At 42.7% G+C, this 17,246-nt stretch overlaps 1 protein-coding gene and 1 long non-coding RNA gene across 4 annotated transcripts in view; one reads left to right on the plus strand and one right to left on the minus strand.

Annotated features, from left to right (window-relative positions):
• Positions 1–17,246, plus strand: part of SUSD6 (sushi domain containing 6) — a 100,346-nt gene that overhangs the window by 58,077 nt on the left and 25,023 nt on the right. The window lies entirely within an intron of this gene.
• On the minus strand, positions 2,836–17,132 carry LOC120324782. Its single transcript, XR_005566351.1, has 4 exons — positions 17,062–17,132; positions 16,760–16,946; positions 13,357–13,482; positions 2,836–3,001 (listed from the first exon to the last, which is right to left on the minus strand). It is a non-coding gene; the product is annotated as an uncharacterized LOC120324782 (long non-coding RNA).

Genomic DNA, 17,246 nt, shown 5'->3' on the forward strand with positions numbered 1-17,246 from the left:
CAAGTTTTAGGTCTTCTGATGTGCTTCTTGAAAATGACCAGTACTGTAAGAGTTGAGCTGAGCTACACATTATGCTGCAGCACATCTTTACTTCTCTTTTGCACAGGCAAAGTATGTAAAGTAACTGTAATGCTATATATTATCCTAAAGCTAGTACTTCCCTTTTGTCACTCCTTTTGCTTTCCCTAGCAAAAGTAACAGTTGAATGCTCCTGAAGAACAATGTTCAGGTTTCATTGTAAACACTTTCTTGGGTGTAATTGACTTAGTTTATAAGATACTAAGAAAAGATAAAAGCTTTAGGATATGAGTGTTTAGGTTCAACTGTCACTTTTCTCTCAAAAGAGGAAACTATTAATTTTTGATACTTAAGCTGAAAAATCTGAATGTAGTCACAAACTGTGATGACTTTGCCTTTGAGTACAAATCTTAGTGAAACCCATGAAGGGTGGTAAGTTTGTTTTTCCAATTTTATTGTTTTAGTCCTCTGCTTCTTTGCTGTTCCCAACAAACTAGTCTTGCTGCAAATGTTATTGCCATTATCTCAAAGTAGGGTTGACCTTTGAGCCTTCCCACTTTGTCTCTTTATTTGCATTTACTTCTCAGAATGTTTTCTTTAAGTTGACAGTTGACAGTTGTGCTTTGATGGTGACTGTTTCTTCCATATAATTTAGTAAGCTAGACTCCACTTTTGGAATACTTGGAGGAGATATACGGTGCTGGGAGAGCTGAGCTCTCTATTGGTACAGGATTCTTGTTCAATTTTGTCACTGGAGCAATAGTGAAACAAACAGAGGCAGAACACAAGACTAGCAGCCAGGCAGTGTTGGTGCACTTTGGCTGTGTGGGAGAGGAGGTGTGTGCAGTGAGGGCCAGATTCTTGTCTGCTGGTGTAAGACCATGCCTCTAGTGGGTGAACACACTGGAGGTGCAGTGTGGGTGCTGTGCTGAAAGAGGTTAGCTCCTGTGAGTTCTGCCCCCTCTTAGCACTCTGGAGAACTGACTGCCTCTTGGCACATGCCTCCAGCTGTGGAGACTCCTCAGGGTTGGAGCACTTTTCAGAGCACTGTTTTTGTGTTTTGTTTTTTCCTTTTTTTTTTTTTATTTATTTTTTCTGTCAGTATTACCTTGGTCATGTTTGGTTCCACTTTAACCGGGTCTTTTTAGTCATGAGGTGATCCTGTGTATGAGCTGAGCCCTTGGGTAGGCAGTGGTGTGACAGCGTGGGGGAAATGGGACATTGCAGCATGTCATGTGGTACACAGGTAGGGCTGCTTTTCACATCTTTGATTCTTGCTGTTAGTAAAACAAAAAGGGACTGATGTAAGCTGCTAATCAGGGATATTGTGACAAGATTCATTCTCTGACAGCAGTCAAGGTGAGCAAATCTCTATTTTACTGCATACGTCTGGCCACTTACCGCTTGTCTGTGGCAGGTCAGGAGTATTTCATGTTTGCCTGCATCAGCTGCCATGGAGAGATTTGAGAGGATGAAAATGAATGTCTGTTCTACATCCTGACAGCAGGGAAGCATCTTATCATTAAGTCTGTTTCCATCCGCTGAACTCTTGACTTAATTAGTTGCTTCATATGGAGGAAATTTTTCTCCTGACTTTGGTTAGCTAGCACCAAGGGAGAGTGCCTGCAGAACTGGAGCTTTTGTGGTTTTCTTTTTAAAATGTTGCCACCGAAACCAGCATTTCAAAGCTGCTTGCCAGTGTGCACCCTGCACAAATGAAATCAAACACATCTCTTTTTCCAGAGTGGTCTGTCACCTTTCTTCTTTCTGTGGCAGTAGAGGCTGGCCTCCTCTTTAAATGCAGCTACTTCTCTATAGGTAGGAATTCAAACACCTAAGCAGCAGTGAGATGACCGAACTTGTAAGGTTTCTTTTCCAGCAGAGGGATTTGGGGCTATTATATATTATTTCATGGAATCATAGAATATGCTGAGTTGGGAGGGACCCATCAAGATCATTGAATCCAACTCCTGGCCCTGCACAGGACACCCTAAAAGTTACACCAGGTGCCTGAGAGCATTCATTGTCCAAACACTTCCTGAACTCAGACAGGCTTGGTGCTGTGACCACTTCCCTAGGGAGCCTGTTCCAGTGCCCAACCACCCCTCTTGGTGAAAAACTTCTTCCTGATATCCAACCTAAATCTCCCCTAACTCAGCTTCATGCCATTTCCTTAAGTCCTGTCACTCCCGAGAGTGAAGAGATTGATACTTGCCCCTATGCTTCCCCTCATGGGGTTGGTGACCTCATGAGGTCTCCCTCAGTCTTCTCCAGGCTGAACAGATCGAGTGACCTCAGCTACTCCTCATAAGCTTCCCTTCCAGACCCTTCACCATCCTCGCTGCCCTCCTTTGGATGCTCTCTAACAGCTTGGTGTCTTTATATTGTGGTGCCCAAAACTGCACACAGTACTCAAGCTGAGGCCACACCGGTGCAGAGCAGGACAATCACCTCCTTTCACTGGCTTTGACTGTGGTGTTAGAGTAGCTTCACTCAATCTCATGGTGAAGTGGAAATTGCTGTAAATGCAGCAGTGTTTGTGAATGGCAAATGTTTCAGTCTGTAATTTGCTTTTCCAGTTATTTCACCTGGTGTAAAACTTAGCTTGATTTACTTCTCAACCATTGTGGTGATGGTCTGCTTTTTCTCTTGTAGTGGGAGGTTCCCTGGGAGATGGTAGGAAATGGCAAGTTGCAGGAAACACTACTGCAGTAAAGTTTGTTTTCCCTGTTGATTCCCTGACTGGTATCGGAGGCAATGAAAACTGAACACGGAATTGAAAACAAAACGAAAGCCCTCTGGTAACCATCTGTCAGTTGTTACATAGCATGTGGTGGCAGGATGAAACTTGTGCCCAGTCTGGTCTCTGATCTCCCCACAGCAGCTAGTTCCAGTTGCTTTTGCCAGGGAAGTTGACTGCTCTCTGTCCTTTTGGAGTAGCTTTCTCCATGGGAGGGGTTCCTTCCTGAGGCTGAGCTGCTTCCTGTCATGTTAAGGATAGATGTATTTATCTTGATTAGTTTCTTTGAGCTGTGCAATGACCAGTTGTAATGATTTTTACTGTTGTGCAATTGTTTTTCAGCAGTAGCAAGAGAACAGCTTTGTCTTTTTTCAAGTCTTCCCTGAGCCTTTCTTTGTCCTGGCATACTCGTTTGGAGAACACAAGGCTGCAGCCGCCAGCCCCAGCCCCACTCCATGAATTCATCAGGTTGATCTTTGCACCCCTGCTCCTCAGGAGGGTCGGATGGCAGCTGCAGCTCCTGTCAAGCATGATGCCGGGCAGGGAGCTTTGAGAAGGAGAGTTACAAAAGGCTCAGTTTAAATCATCTGTGTAAGGGCACATCAGAGGCTCTGTCACCCAGGCCCCTCCAGGCCCCACCGCTTGTCTTCTGCTGCTATGGTTGTAATGACATTAGCATTTCAAAAAGGGGATTACCACAACCCCCAGGTTCTGAGGGGAGGGTATTTTGGCTTGAAAAGCTGCTTTCTGGTTATCTCTGCCTATTTTCCCCCCTGCAGTGGATCCTGAAGGGTTGGTGAAGGTATCCACACCATGATAAAAGGGGATTGTTGTTGTCGAGAGGAAACTGGTTGTTTATTGGCCTTAATGTGGGCTGGCAGATATGAATTTGTCGCTGATAGCATTCTTTCTTGCTGATTGGAAGTGACTGCCTGAGAATTTCCTGATGGAAAAGTTAAAGGGTCTGTGTTGGGATCACAGCTGTATGCTAGAGAAGTATCCTGAAGTCATGTTTACAGGAAGGAGGTATGGTTGTTATACTAGTTTGTCTAGTGTATTTCAGTCAAGGGAAATGGGGAGCACATGCATCCTATTCATCATCTGCCTTCTACACCTCTTGTGGTGGCAAAAAACCTGTTCTGTGCCCAGGCACAGAATTTTAGGGTGGTTCCTTGGGAAAAGTGATTGTATTCTTACAAGGTTTTGTTTAGCAACAAAAATTCTGTAGTGAAACTTAACTCCTGACTCTTGCAACTCTGTTTTATTACCCTTACCTCTGATTACAATTCAGTTGATCATTTTTCATTAAGTTTACTTTCCCTTTCTGATGCTACTTGTGCTGGAAACTTGTGTTAAGGCTTTAGATATGCTGGGCTGTAGTGGAAAATCCCTATGTTTGCTATCTCCTCTCCACTTCCATTAGATATAGAAATGACAGGTCAGCCCAGGCAGATTGGTTGTCTGGTCCCTGGGGCAAGAGAACAAAGGGATTTGTCTTGTTTGCCTACCAGTGAGAGGCAAGAGTATTTTGTGCTACCTCTCCAACCATGTATATGGGCCATAAAATTATTAGCTGATCCATGGTGTCCATAACAGGAGCCCCTTGACTTGAGTGAGTACAGTTAGAGGGTGTGCAGCAGAAAACGCTGGTGGTTGCCTGGAGCCGTGTACTGCTAGTGCTGTGTGTATTGTAGTATTGAAGAGGAAGGGAAAGGTGTGTTTTGAGGAGACGTTACTATATGTGTAGGTTGGAGTGTTCACAGGCCTTAATCTTTGTGTCTGCCCATCCGGATTTCTCTTGCATGCTCACATAGGGCATAGCCCCCCAAGTGGTTCTGCAAAGCAGTGCCGATGGAGTCATAGATGTCCCTTGCTCCGAGTGCTGCTGGGAGCTGGGTTTTTTCCCATGACTCACAACTCTTGCACGGGGACAAACAGGCAGAGCCTGGCTGGAAGAACTGCTATAGTTGCAGCCTGAGCCATAGATAATCTGTCCCACTGGGCATCAGGGAGGAGCAAAAGTAGCTTCTTCTGTAAACACAGTACAGAGTATTTGGCATGCTGAGAAAGGGAAGCATTTAACTTCACTGTGTTAATACACAACTCTTTCCAGGAATGTTGTGGCTGCTGACAAGGTGTGTACATGCTTATTCAGTATATTTCTAACTCTACCAATATCCAGGCCTGTTCTAATCTGCTTATTTCTGTAGAGCACACATCTGTCTATAAAGTACAACAAGGATGGAATGTCTTAAACATTAGATGTTCAATTGAACCTACATTGAGTGAAGGTGGGATATCTGGGTGCCCTGTGCTGAACAGAAAGCACAGGGTGACAGAGCCTCAAGTCTCTGCGGTCACTCTGTCTTGTCCTCTCCTTTTTTCTGTCTCTGCAAATGCATCAGCAGACACAGCTATGCAAATCTGCCAGCTGTCTCCTTAGGAAGTTAGTCACCAAGTTGCTGTGCAACCAGCTCTAGTTGCACAGGCTTTTGAATTTGCAGTTAAACTCAGCTACTGTGCATCTGTGTGTGGCTGGTTTTGGGATGTGTGAGTTTCTGCATCTTCTTTTCAAAACACTTGTAGTGATGATAGAAATGAAATATTCAGTATTATGATAGAAGCAGGCTGGAGAAAAAGTAAAACTGTAAATCTGAATGCTGTGAACTAAAAATCTAAGAACTAAAAATGCAGGAAACAACAAACAGCCTGATTTTTGAGGGGCTGATCAAGTTTTATATTTACTGTGGGAGGAACCCTCTTTCATTCTTTCCAGTTTCAGGGCAATTACTGTTTTAAGGCTTGCAAGAGAAAGATAAGGACAGCAAAAAGCAGAATGGATAAGTGCTGGTTGTAATATTTAGTGGGTTAAGAGCATTTATAATTATTATGGAGTAAGAGGAGGGGAAAAAGCTTGAAGGAGAAAGTAGTTTTATTTCCCTTGGTTCCTGTTTGGATTAATGAATTTAATTACTTGGAAATAGCTAGTAGCAAACTTGTGGCTTTTTTTCAAATGTACTTTTAACAAGACTGCAAATTTTAAAAGAAGAGGCAATTCAGTAAAAATAATTGGAGACATAAGACCTTAACTGCTATATCCCTTATTGCAAGTGCCTTGTGTCAGTAGATGTTGAGAACTGAATTAATATGCCTCTGATGTATTGAGAGGGGAGAAACCAGGGCAATAAGATGCAATTCTAAATGCAAGGAAGCAAGTGAGATACTGACTTTCAAAGAGATCCTTTTAATAAAGTTGTTCTTTCTTTTGTTCCTGTCAGCATAAAATAGATACAAATATGGAAAGGAAATAGCTGCCCAGAATAATGGGATTCTGTATAACAAGCGGCAAGAGTGCATGAGGTGGGAGAAAGGAGATGGGGCAGAATGCCAGAAAAGGATCTTTCTACAATAAAGTTTGTGTCAGAAATTCCTCACTTCTAGATGGTATAGTTTAGATTCCACTAAATTGTTAGTTCTTTTGTCAGCTTGAACGGGTCCTTATAAAGTGATATAGCAGCTAAGCAAGTAAATAGTGAAGAAAAATAGCATTGTATCTTTAAATTAGAAAGATATCTGGTGGGATGGCTCTGATGTCGGGTGCATTTACCATCAAATGAAATTTTCCAAAGTGCTTGTGTTCCACTGGTAATCAGTTGGGAGAGTATGTCTCAAGTCATGCAAACACTGCTGAAAATTTTGCCTAATGTGTTTATAATTTGAAAGAGGGATTTAGTATTCTGCTGCTTAAATTTATAGGCATTACATTAGTGAAGGAGAGCTGCAAACTTCCTATGAAAACTAAGTAGCATGAGATAACTGAATAACAGAGCAACTGAGTAACATCTGGAAATCCATGAAGAGACACTGAAGATGGTTTTTTCAAAAGGTTACTTGACTGTAAGCAGATTGAGGGAACATTTGAAAGAAGACTCAAATCCATTCAGTTAAGCAAATTGCAGTGGTGGCAGCCCATTCTGAGTTGTTTCAGGAAGGCAAGGTAATACCATATGCCTTTTCTTCTTCGTGGGTACATACCCCCAGATAAGAGTAACTGTCAGTACTAAAAGTCTACCAGGAGTACAAGAGAGTTTCATATTACCAGTTTGTCCAACTCTGTGACAAGAAAAAACATGTTGCCAGACCTGGCTAGGCCCTGAATACTGATGGGAGGAAGCTTAATTCTCTACCTGCAGTTCTCCTTGGAAAGATGCTTCTATGTTCCCCGTTTTCCCAGTAGCAACAGGCTCTTCTATTGTCTTCAGCATTATTATGAGCCCCAGTGTGAGTGCTCCCCAGGGCATGACTTATTAGAAAATAGTATGCTGAATAAAGCAGTTTTATGCAGCAATGGTGAGACACTTTCTTGTGGTTTTCTAAGCAATCCTTTTTGTCAAGTCATCAAGAGTAGCGTTTGAAAGCAACATGCCATGTTTGGTTAGTCTCATCAGGTGATCAGCCATGGAACAAGCATGGCCCCTGACTGGATCCGATACAGATGCCATAGGACAGAAATAGCTGTTCGTTCTTGACCAAGGAACACCTCTTTTAAATCCATCCTTCCTGTTCCTGTGGGCCACTGCAGCCCTGGAGATCTCCTTGACTGCAGTATAGCTCTGACTGTGCAGGTATTTTGCACTTCTAGACAGGAACTCACTACAGTCTAGTAGACGTGATTCTTCAAGAGGATTTCCATGTTATGTTCCCGTTCCCATGAACCTTGGTTTTGACCATTTTTACTGAGGAGAGCAAGTCACTTAATATGTCCAAATTTTGTATGTGCAGCCACATGACCTTGTATCAGAATGGAGCATTATGGGAAAACTACTTTTCTGGGGGCTTTTTGTGGAGTCTAGACTGGAAATCTGTTGCCAGTAAATGTGCTAGGCTGGGACTAGATGTTTCCAAGCAGTGGTCTTCAGAACACATAATAATGGTCCATGTTGTTCTGCCTGCCACATGATGACAGCTTCTTACTTTGAAACTGCTTTAATTGTGTTAAAATAAAGCTTTGAATGTCTTTTTGCTTTTCAGTGCAAGCAGTTTCTTTCTGCAAGTAATTGGCAGAGGGATAAGCCTCTGAACAAGAAGGTATATATTCACAAACTGCTTCTGTTACAGAGGAGTGCTCTTCTTGGAGTGTGTTCTACACACTGCAGTAACTTTCATTACTGATAAGGGGTTTAAAAAGAGCGGGAGGAGAGAACTCCAAAAAGCTCAGCTGTTAAGAGGGAAACACTGGTACAATTGGTAGCTGACTCTTCCCTGTGGAGTTACTGCAGAAAGGAATCTAGGCCCGGCAGTATGGTTGTTGCAGGGTAGTGTGGGATCAGTGTCCTTCCAGAGCAGCAGCAAAGGTATTGTGATTTGGTTTCTGTTTACCCTGTGAGCTAAAGAGTAAATGTCAGCTGTCTGGTTGTCTCTTCTATCCTGAGAATAAGAGTGACAGTGCCAGCTTTGATGTGCAATAACTAGGTTGCTGTGATTTGCATTCATGGCTTTAAGTTCTGATGCTTGTGGGGGCAGGGCTGTGAAAGTAGAGCATGGCATTTAATATAAGCAGACACTTCCACCCTCCTTATTAATAAAGACATACCAACCGGAAAGAAAAAGGGGGGGGAAAGTCCAATGTCATAATCTGAGTGACTTATCCCAATGCTTGAGAGGCTCTTGCCCTCTTTGTCCTCGGGCAAGATCTGAAGAAAAAGAGAATGGAGAAGAACAGTGGGTCTATCTTTTGAGGAAAACTCTAGTTTTCCATACGTTGAAATCTGTTTCTATTTCTAGGGAAATCACTTTTACTTCTGGTGAGAGTTGACACAGTATAATGGTGTTTAACCACAAAATGGCCATTGCACAATTGCAGCATCAGGTTAAGGACTAAGAACTGATTTTGAGGTTTGTTGCTGGGTGACTGTGAGAGAAGAAAATCTGTATCTTGACAGTACTAGGTCTTGATCATGTGTTTTAGAAATAGTAACTTTGAAATGCCTAGGTCCTTGGTGAAAAGATCTAATCCAAAGGTTTTGGAAAAGGGCTTTTCCTACTTTGATACTAGCATATCTCTTGTGAGATTTTAGAAGGCTCTTGTGTGCATGCACAGGAGGAATGTGGTGTTAGCTGGAGGACATGTTGTCAAACTCCAGTTGAGTGCTCTGACCAGTAAGCAGTGATTTGGGAGGAGAGACCCTTGTATGTTTAGATTGTGTTGTTAAGTATTTCATTAATACCCTAATGAAAGATACAGATTATTATGAGGAAGTCCAGTTGGGAAGCAGGAACTTTTAGCACTTCTCCCTTCTTTCCCAAACTTGAGTTACTTTCCACAGAAGCTGAGCTGTCTCCTAGGAGCATTGTCCTCTGCTCTCCATGTCAGCTGCCAGAATATAGCTGTTCTTGTGAGTAGCATCCTCATGCTAAGTGTGGCTAAAGTAGCCTTTTCTAAAAAGTGAATAGAAAAGACAGGGGGTGGATGAGGGGCAGAATAAAGGGTGGTTCTGCAGGCTGTCTGACATGATCGGCTCTGTGAAATGGAACGCAACAGCCTTTGGACAGCCTGACTATAGTCATGTTGGCAAGAGGAAGAAAGTTCTGACAGTGTCTGTGTGATATATCTGGTAAGAAATAGTAACTCCTGTGTGCTGAGCAAATTGTGGAGGGTGGGGGGTGGAGGAGATGGGAAGAAAGGAAAATTACCAGAAGTTTCTAAGAAGGGGTTGTGGCATTTTTTACTGCCTTTTGTCCTAGTAGCTCCCTGCTGCCTGCTGAATGTGGTTCTGCAGTGCCTGTTGCGTTACTACTAATACAGTGGGTTTTCTGTTATTTCCTTCCCCTGAAAGACTTCAAATATCATTTTCCCCAATCATATGGAGGAGAGGGGGAAACAAATGAATAAAACCCAGGAAAGCTCTGGGTAAAGGAGCTCTCAGATTTCTGTTTACATTGTTCGCCTGTAATGCTTATTCTCTCTGATTAAATGCATGTGCTATTCTCTGTAATTTTCTGTATCAGTATGAAAAAGAAATCCGTTACAAAACAGTAACTGATAAGTTTAGTAATTGGACTCCTGGTTTTTCTCTGGAACTGTATTTTACAGTCTGGATGTTAATTTATCAGCATCAAAATAACTTCCCTCCAAGCTGTTTTTTTTCCCATTAGTTCTCAGGCATAAGATTTTGTTCTCAAGGAGTCTGCATACACAGTTGGGAGAGTTCCCAAGTGTGTCTCTCTCTGGGGGGCAGCATTTTTGCTATTTTTAGCATGATTTCTTTGAGTCTTCCATTTCCTTTTTGTGAGAAACTTTACAAACTGGAAAGAGATTGAACCATACAGTAAATGGATCTCAAAGTTACATGGGAAGCTTTCACTCCCCTACCAAGAAAGCTATAACCACTGTCTGAGCATTTTTGCCAAACTTTCTGGTAGACTGAGCTACCCTGAGTAGCTGAAGAGACATCAGCCTGGCACAGAATTACTGCATCTTAGAAACAATTGGTGTAGGGACACTCTGTATACTGTTTATTTTCACTGTGTCTGGGGTCTTCATTTTCATCAATTGATAAACTTCATCTGGCCATAATAACACTTGATGGTTTATTGGCTCTCTACTGAATTATAATCCAGAAGGTGTGATGGGAGAAATTTGAACATGTGCTGCAGGGAGAAAGAAAAACTGCATTAACTGGTGAATGTTTAAATGAGGAGGAGAGATTTCTTAGTTCAGAGAATTCATGGAACGTAGAAAGGCCCTGAATTTCATAGGGCACATGGATGTAGGGCTAGATGATGATCTGGGAATGGCAGTAGGGTTGTTGAAATAATTAGCATGGGAAGTGTTCAGATGTAGGCAGATGTAGGTGACTGAGAGTGGTCTGAAGTCAGTGGCCTCACATCTGGCCTACCCTTCAGCTGCCTTTTTGGAAGGGTGCAGAGCTCCTGAAGGGCCTGTGCCATATCTTCCAGCTTTGTGTGGGTGCCTGGTGCCTCAGAACTAACTGAGCCTGAATTGAACCCTCTGTCTGGGGAGTCTCATGCAGGAGAGGCTTTCTTCAGCTCCCTGAAAATGTGACTTGGGAACATGCATGAGGTCAGCTGTTTAGGATGTGGGCTGCCCCATGTTTTGAGGGATCTTGCGTTTTTCTTGAAAGTGTCCAACAATCTGCTTGTGAGCTGCCTCCTCACAGATATGGGGCTTGCTGAGTCAGTGGGCAGGGCCTGTATCTGCCTCATGTCAGGACTGATTGGCAGAAGCCAAGTGAGGACCAGGAAGGTGTGTGTAAGGCATGTTTAGCAACTGGGTCTGTAGAACAAGGGAGCATAACCTCTGCCTTCTCCTGTTTTAAGCTTTTGTCATATAAGTACTTTTAAGGGGAACAAAAACAGATCCAGAGTTTTGGGGGTTTTTTGATTGCTTTGTTTTTTGTTTGGTTGTTGTTTTTGTTTTTGTTTTTGTTTTTTTTTTTCCCTAGGTTGAGGGAGTATTAGATGGGAGCACTGATATTGGGGAAGAGTTGGGATTTGGATGCTTGCTTCCTACCATTCTGCCATTGTGTGTTCATGTGATCACATAGGAGGCAGATCTGAGTCCAGCTGTAATGTGAGTCTGAGTGCTCACCAGGGTGGTGGTCTCAGCATTCCTCTGAGCTCTGGCCCCAGCTCTGAGGAAGCTGGGAACACTCAGAAATTTTCCCCTTTTGTGCTTCCTGTGGCATTCAGGCATGCTGCGACAGCTTCCTCTACTGCATTCTTCCCCGGGGGAGCATCTAAAATACTCTTTTTTTTTTTTTTTTTCTGTATAAGGAACTTGAAACTGCTTTGTTCTTGCATGATTTGGAAAGATTGTGTTGTTGTTTTTAACTGACAGGCTATAACTTCTCCTACTGTCTTGGTCACTCTTGCTTACTGTTTCCCTTCCAAAGCCTGAGTCAGGTGGTGGTTGTGAAATCTGCCTGCTAGATCAGTGTCTATACATATATATTCTGTGTTGACCAGGGTAGTGGAAGGAATTTTGTTCTCTGAATCATGAACCTATAAATAAATAAATCCTTTAAATAGTTACTTGGGGGTTTTTTGAATAATCTGGCCTTCCCACCTCATCCTCTTTTTCAGAATATCACAGGATTGAGCTATTATAATGACATTTTATAATGTAAAATCAGCATTTCATTCTCGTAAGCCTCTCTGAAGATAACATGGTTCTGCAGGTCTTGAAACCAAATTTAAAATGTTGTCCTGCTGGATTGACAATTTAGACAAAAAGGCACAAGTAGTGATGTAGTGGATATATCCACTACATTTTTACTTAAATGTTGCTGAAATGTACAAAATGTACAAAAGCTGTCCTTGTAGATAAATGTTTAAAAAGTCTCCAAAAACCTATAACCTGAAACACCCACCCCAAACAAAACCAAAACAACCCCCCAAGCCCCAGCTAACCACACTATCTCTGATGGAACTAGGGAGTTGAAATTATTGTCTGACGCAAGAGAATGCTGGAGCTGAGCAGGAATTGTCTCATACGCATTTGATGGAGGATGGCTGTGAGGAGGAACAGTAGGACTTTAGAAAGGAGGAGAAAAAACTGTAAGAAGCTCAGGAGGAACTTGAAAGTAAATGCTGGCCGGAAGGTGCAGAGGAGAACAAGCAAAATGGTTTCATGTTGTTGTTTTGGATCTTGTGGTATTCAAGGAAACAGGGTTTTGTAACAGCATCTGCCAATCAACTGAAAGGTCTGGAAGAACCTGGGCTGCAACAGTCTCTTCTTTTCAATAAGGGCCTGTCCTAGCCCCCAAGGTCTGGCTGGCTGGAAATGATAATAGTATCAATCAGGCTTGGTCTGTCAGAGACAGGAATGATCCAGGTAAAGTGCAGTCACTGAGGTGTGATTCTTGGTACTTTCTGTAACCAAAACTCAATCTAGCATTTTTGCACTGTTGTTATCCTGTTAAATTACATTGCCCTGAGAAATACTCATGCTGGTTTAGCAAGAACTACTCTGACATGACTGGTGATGCTGTGTAGATAATATGTAGCTGAAGGAAGCCACTTGAGAATGCTGAGCAAATAAGCACCTCAGAACAATAAATGAAACTTAATGAAATGTCACAAATAATATAAAAAAACCCCAGTTGGCATACAAGAAGCAGAAGTGGAGAAGAAAACAGACAGTAGCACTGCAAGATGGTAATGCAGCATATGGATCTTCAGCCACGTGATAGTCCTATTTATGACAGTATAGGTTGAAGTAAATTCCTGGCCAGAGAGACCTGTGTGGAAGAAGTGCTGAACTGTGAAATCCTGCCTTCTGGGTTGGTTTTCTTGGTATAGAAAAGGAAGACATGAATAGTAAAGCAGTCAAATTAATCTGTAAGTCTTTGTTATTGAAAATAATTACATGGCTGATAAGAACCCTTAAATCATCACATCGAGTGCTCCAAACTAACTGAAACCATATATTCACAAGGGCAGACAAGAAACCCCTCTGAAGGGGCAAGTTGAGGCAGGGAGGCAAAACCTCAGCTTAGTTATCGGTGGTGCGTTTCTCTAGGCCTAGGTCCCTTCTGCCTAGGCCTTAGTTCCAGTCATTAAGCTGCATCTCCCACCTGAAAATGTCAGCCTCTGGTGTAAGGATCCATAATCTCAAAGTGATGTGTTTTGGCTGGCTCTGTGGCGGTAGGTAGAAGCTGAAGTTGTGTGCCTCCAAGGTTCTTGAGCCTCTGTCAGGCCAGCTGTGCTTCAAAAACACCAGGAAAGGAGAAAAACTGATTAAAAGCAGCTCTGAGGAGAGGAGAGACTTTGGGTGTTTGGTTGATGAGAAACTCAACATGACCTGACAGTGCACACTTGAGCCCAGAAAGCCAACTCTAAGCTCCATCAAAAGCAGCGTGGCAAGCAGGTTGGGAGAGATGATTCTGCCCTTCTGCTCCACTTTTCTGAAACTCCACTTGGAGTACTACGTGCAGCTCTGTGGCCCCCAACATGAGAAGGACATGGACCTACCTGTTAGAGCAGGTCCAGAGCAGACCATGAATATGCTTGGAGGACTGGAGCACCTCTCCTATGAAGACAGGCTGAGAGAGCTCGAGTTGTTCAGCCTGGAGAAAAGGCTGTGAGGAGACCTCATTGCAGCCTTCCAGTACCTAAAGGGGGCTACAGGAGAGCTAGAGAGGGACTTTTTACAAGGGCGTGCAGTGATAGCACAAGGGGGAATGGCTTTAAACTGAAAGAGAGTAGATTTAGACTAGATATTAGGAAGGAATCCTTTACTGTGAGGCACTGGAACAGGTTGCCCAGAGAAGTTGTGGATGCCCCATCCCTGGAGGTGTTCAAGGCCAGGTTGGATGGAGCTCTGAGCTGGTCTAGTGGAAGGTGTCCCTGCCCATGGCAGGACGATTGGAACTAGATGATCTCTAAAGTCCTTTCTAACCCAAACCATTCTATGACTCTATGAAAAGTGACCCTATAATAAAGCATTATGAGGATATTTTTTTTTCCCCCGAATCGCAGAATAGTTAGGGTTGGAAGGGACCTCTGGAGATGACATTGTCCAAGTCCCCTGCCAAGGAAGGGTTGCCTAGTGCAGGTTACACAGGAACATGCCCAGGTGGGTTTTGAATGTCTCGAGAGAGAGAGACTCCTTGACCTCCCTGGGCAGCCTGTTCCAGTGCTCTGCCACCCTCAATGTAAAGAAGTTCTTCCTCATGTTGAGGTGAAACTTTTTATGTTTCCGTTTAGGGCCATTACTCTGTGCCCTGTTGCTGGGCACCACTGAAGAGAGTCTGGCACCATCCTCTTGGCACCCTCTTGGCCTTTGAGATATTTGTATGTATTGATGAGATCTCCTCTCAGTCTTGAAGAGTAGACAAAACAGGCCCAGCTCCTGCAGTCTCCTCTTAAGAGAGATGCTTCAGTCCCCTGGTCATCTTTGTGGCTTTAACTTGGCATTTTAATAGTTCCAGAACAAAGAACTTGTCTAGGTTACCAGGGAGTATAAATAAGATGCAAAGAATATGTACGGTCTTGTATTTCTTGTTGCTTAAAAGCAGAGAAGTGCAGAGAAACAAGACAGAAGTTTAACAGTCCTCGAAGAGATTTGTTTCCTGAAGATTTTGTTTGGAAAAATAGTTACACTGTGGGGTTTTGGGTTGTATGTTTTATAACTTCTTTTTATGTCAAATGGAAGGAGTGGTATTTCATCTTTTCTTATGTTTTTGTCAGGCATTGAGGGCTACGGGTGGGTTCTATGTTGGCAGTTGCTATCCCTGAGGTTTTTGGTTGGTTGGTTGGTTTTGGTGTGGTTTTTTTTTGTTTTGTTTTGTTTTTTTTTTTTTTTTTTTTTTTTTTTTTTTGTTTTTTTTGGTTTTTTTTTTTGTTTTGTTTTTTTTTTATTATTACATGTTTTAATAAGCTGGATTTCTTTTTACTACGTGCTTTTTCAAGCTGGATATTTTGACATGCTTGTAGTTTGATTCCAGTGGCTATAGTGAAAGTGTCAAAGGACAAGCAGTATTTCGAAGGGCAAGAACTTCTGTAACACATCTTCTCTGAACACTTTTCTTGCCAGCTATGGAAAGAGCTTGTTTTTTGAACAGTTACCCAATCCTGGCTTTTTTTTTTTTTCAGTTCAGCTATGTTTACCCTATGGGTGTTTGGGATGAGGAGCTAGAAAAACAGAAAGAAAGAATTCATGTTTGCTGCTAGGTATGCTTTTGACAATTTGCTGTGTCATGTCCATTGATTTGCTTAGAGCTGTTGGTAGGAACTGGGAAAATGGAGATACAAAACCAAACTCTTTGAAGTACATCTGTATAGCAGTACAGTCTTCTAAATGAAGGTGGCTGAAAATCTGATTTCTTCTATTCACTGCATTTATGCATAATACTAAGTTGCCATTTACTTTCTGTGTGCCATTTGATCCCCAGAAGACTCTGAGTGGGTGGAATGTGTGGGACTTTGCCTGTTCTGCCAGAGCTGATGGTGTGTCTTCTGTGACTGATAAATCAAAGTAGCAGCAGCATCCCACCAGACCTTGATGCCTCTTGCTAGTCATGCTCTAGTCACAAAGCAAGCTTACTGATAGCTTCACTGGGTTTCCTGCCTTCTTGCCAAAAAACACTCTCTAGTTACTTGTATTGCTAGTAAATAGAGAAGACCACTTACTGAGTAGGTGTTAAGTTTCAGTGCAGGTTATGAGGGTCTGACACGACTTTTCTTACTACTGCCTTGCTAGCTCCTAAATTGCCCAACACTCTTAAAAGTGTTAGACAATTTAGAAAGGTGTATCATAGCTAGCTCTTCTCAGTAGAAGAAACTTCTTACTTTTCTTTGAAAAGTAGTTCTTCAGCTTCACTCTGTGTGTCTTAGAGCTCTTGAGTTACTAGAGTCTGGATTGAGTCTGTATCAGCTAATTGGTTCAAGCAAGTGTAGCTCAGAATGATTGAACTTGCATAAGTGGGAGTCTGTAAGACTTTGAGGTCTCTGGAAAAGCCAAGTTTGTCATGTGGAGTACTTCTGTCACTATATAGAATAGGATGACTTGAAGAGTGATCAAGTGGTTTGTTTTGGTTTTTTCTTTTTTTTTCCTGCTGGACTCTGCAGAGAAGTTGTTTGTGGTGCTGATCTCCTCTAAAGCCAGTAAAAAAGATGACAATACTTTCAGCTAACCTACCACATCTAGAGTGAAAATACGAAGTGTGCTTAAGAGAGAGGCTTTCCAACGAGACAGGGCTAATAAGTCTTTGCAGTTCTGCCCAGCCAGTGGTAAATTAACTGAGTGCTTGTTCTGACAAGTCCCATGATACAGATGAGTCATTCTTAAAGGATAAAAAAATCTGCCCAGATATTAGATTCTGTTGGGTTCAATGGTCCTGACCAGTGCCAAAAGCCAGAGGTTATATAGCTTGGCAGGATAAAAAAGTATTCTCCTGTTTGTTGGCGTATCAGTTTGAGGTTTCGGGATCACTGTCCTCACCAACCTTTCCCTAGCAAAGCTGTCAGTAGACTTACCTCAGAGGGAAGCTTAAAGTAACCCAGGGCTCTGAGCTTCCCAGTTCAGTTTCCACACAGATGAAAGTGGAACAGCATTTAGCGCACAGTGATCTCCTGTGTGCGTGCCATTACTAGATCAGCCTTGGCCAAACTTCCAAATTAGTACTTTTTGGATAGGCTGAGTCAGAGGCAACAGCTGCTGCTACTGAAAGGATGAAAAATGAATCAGCTGCAAAAGGCTCATTAGTGAATGAAGGGGGCCTAGCAGGTCAGAGCTTTAAAGTGACTTGCCTAGTGTATCAAAACTCAAAAATTCTTACTTCAGAGATTCCCATGTCCCTTTGGAATTTAGGACTGCCTCTTGAGCAGATTCATGACTCTGCAATGATCTGTGTCAAGTCTCAGAATAAACCATAGCAGAACTGGGGTTAGAAGGTGGGCATGGGCTGGCCTCTTGGGTAAGGGGAAGCCTATTGTTGTGTTGTTTGGTGATGTCTGCCTGAGT

Source organism: Pipra filicauda, unplaced genomic scaffold (genome assembly GCF_003945595.2).
Source record: "Pipra filicauda isolate LSUMZ 115617 unplaced genomic scaffold, ASM394559v2 scaffold6_size6359152_pilon, whole genome shotgun sequence".
Lineage (NCBI taxonomy): Eukaryota > Metazoa > Chordata > Aves > Passeriformes > Pipridae > Pipra > Pipra filicauda.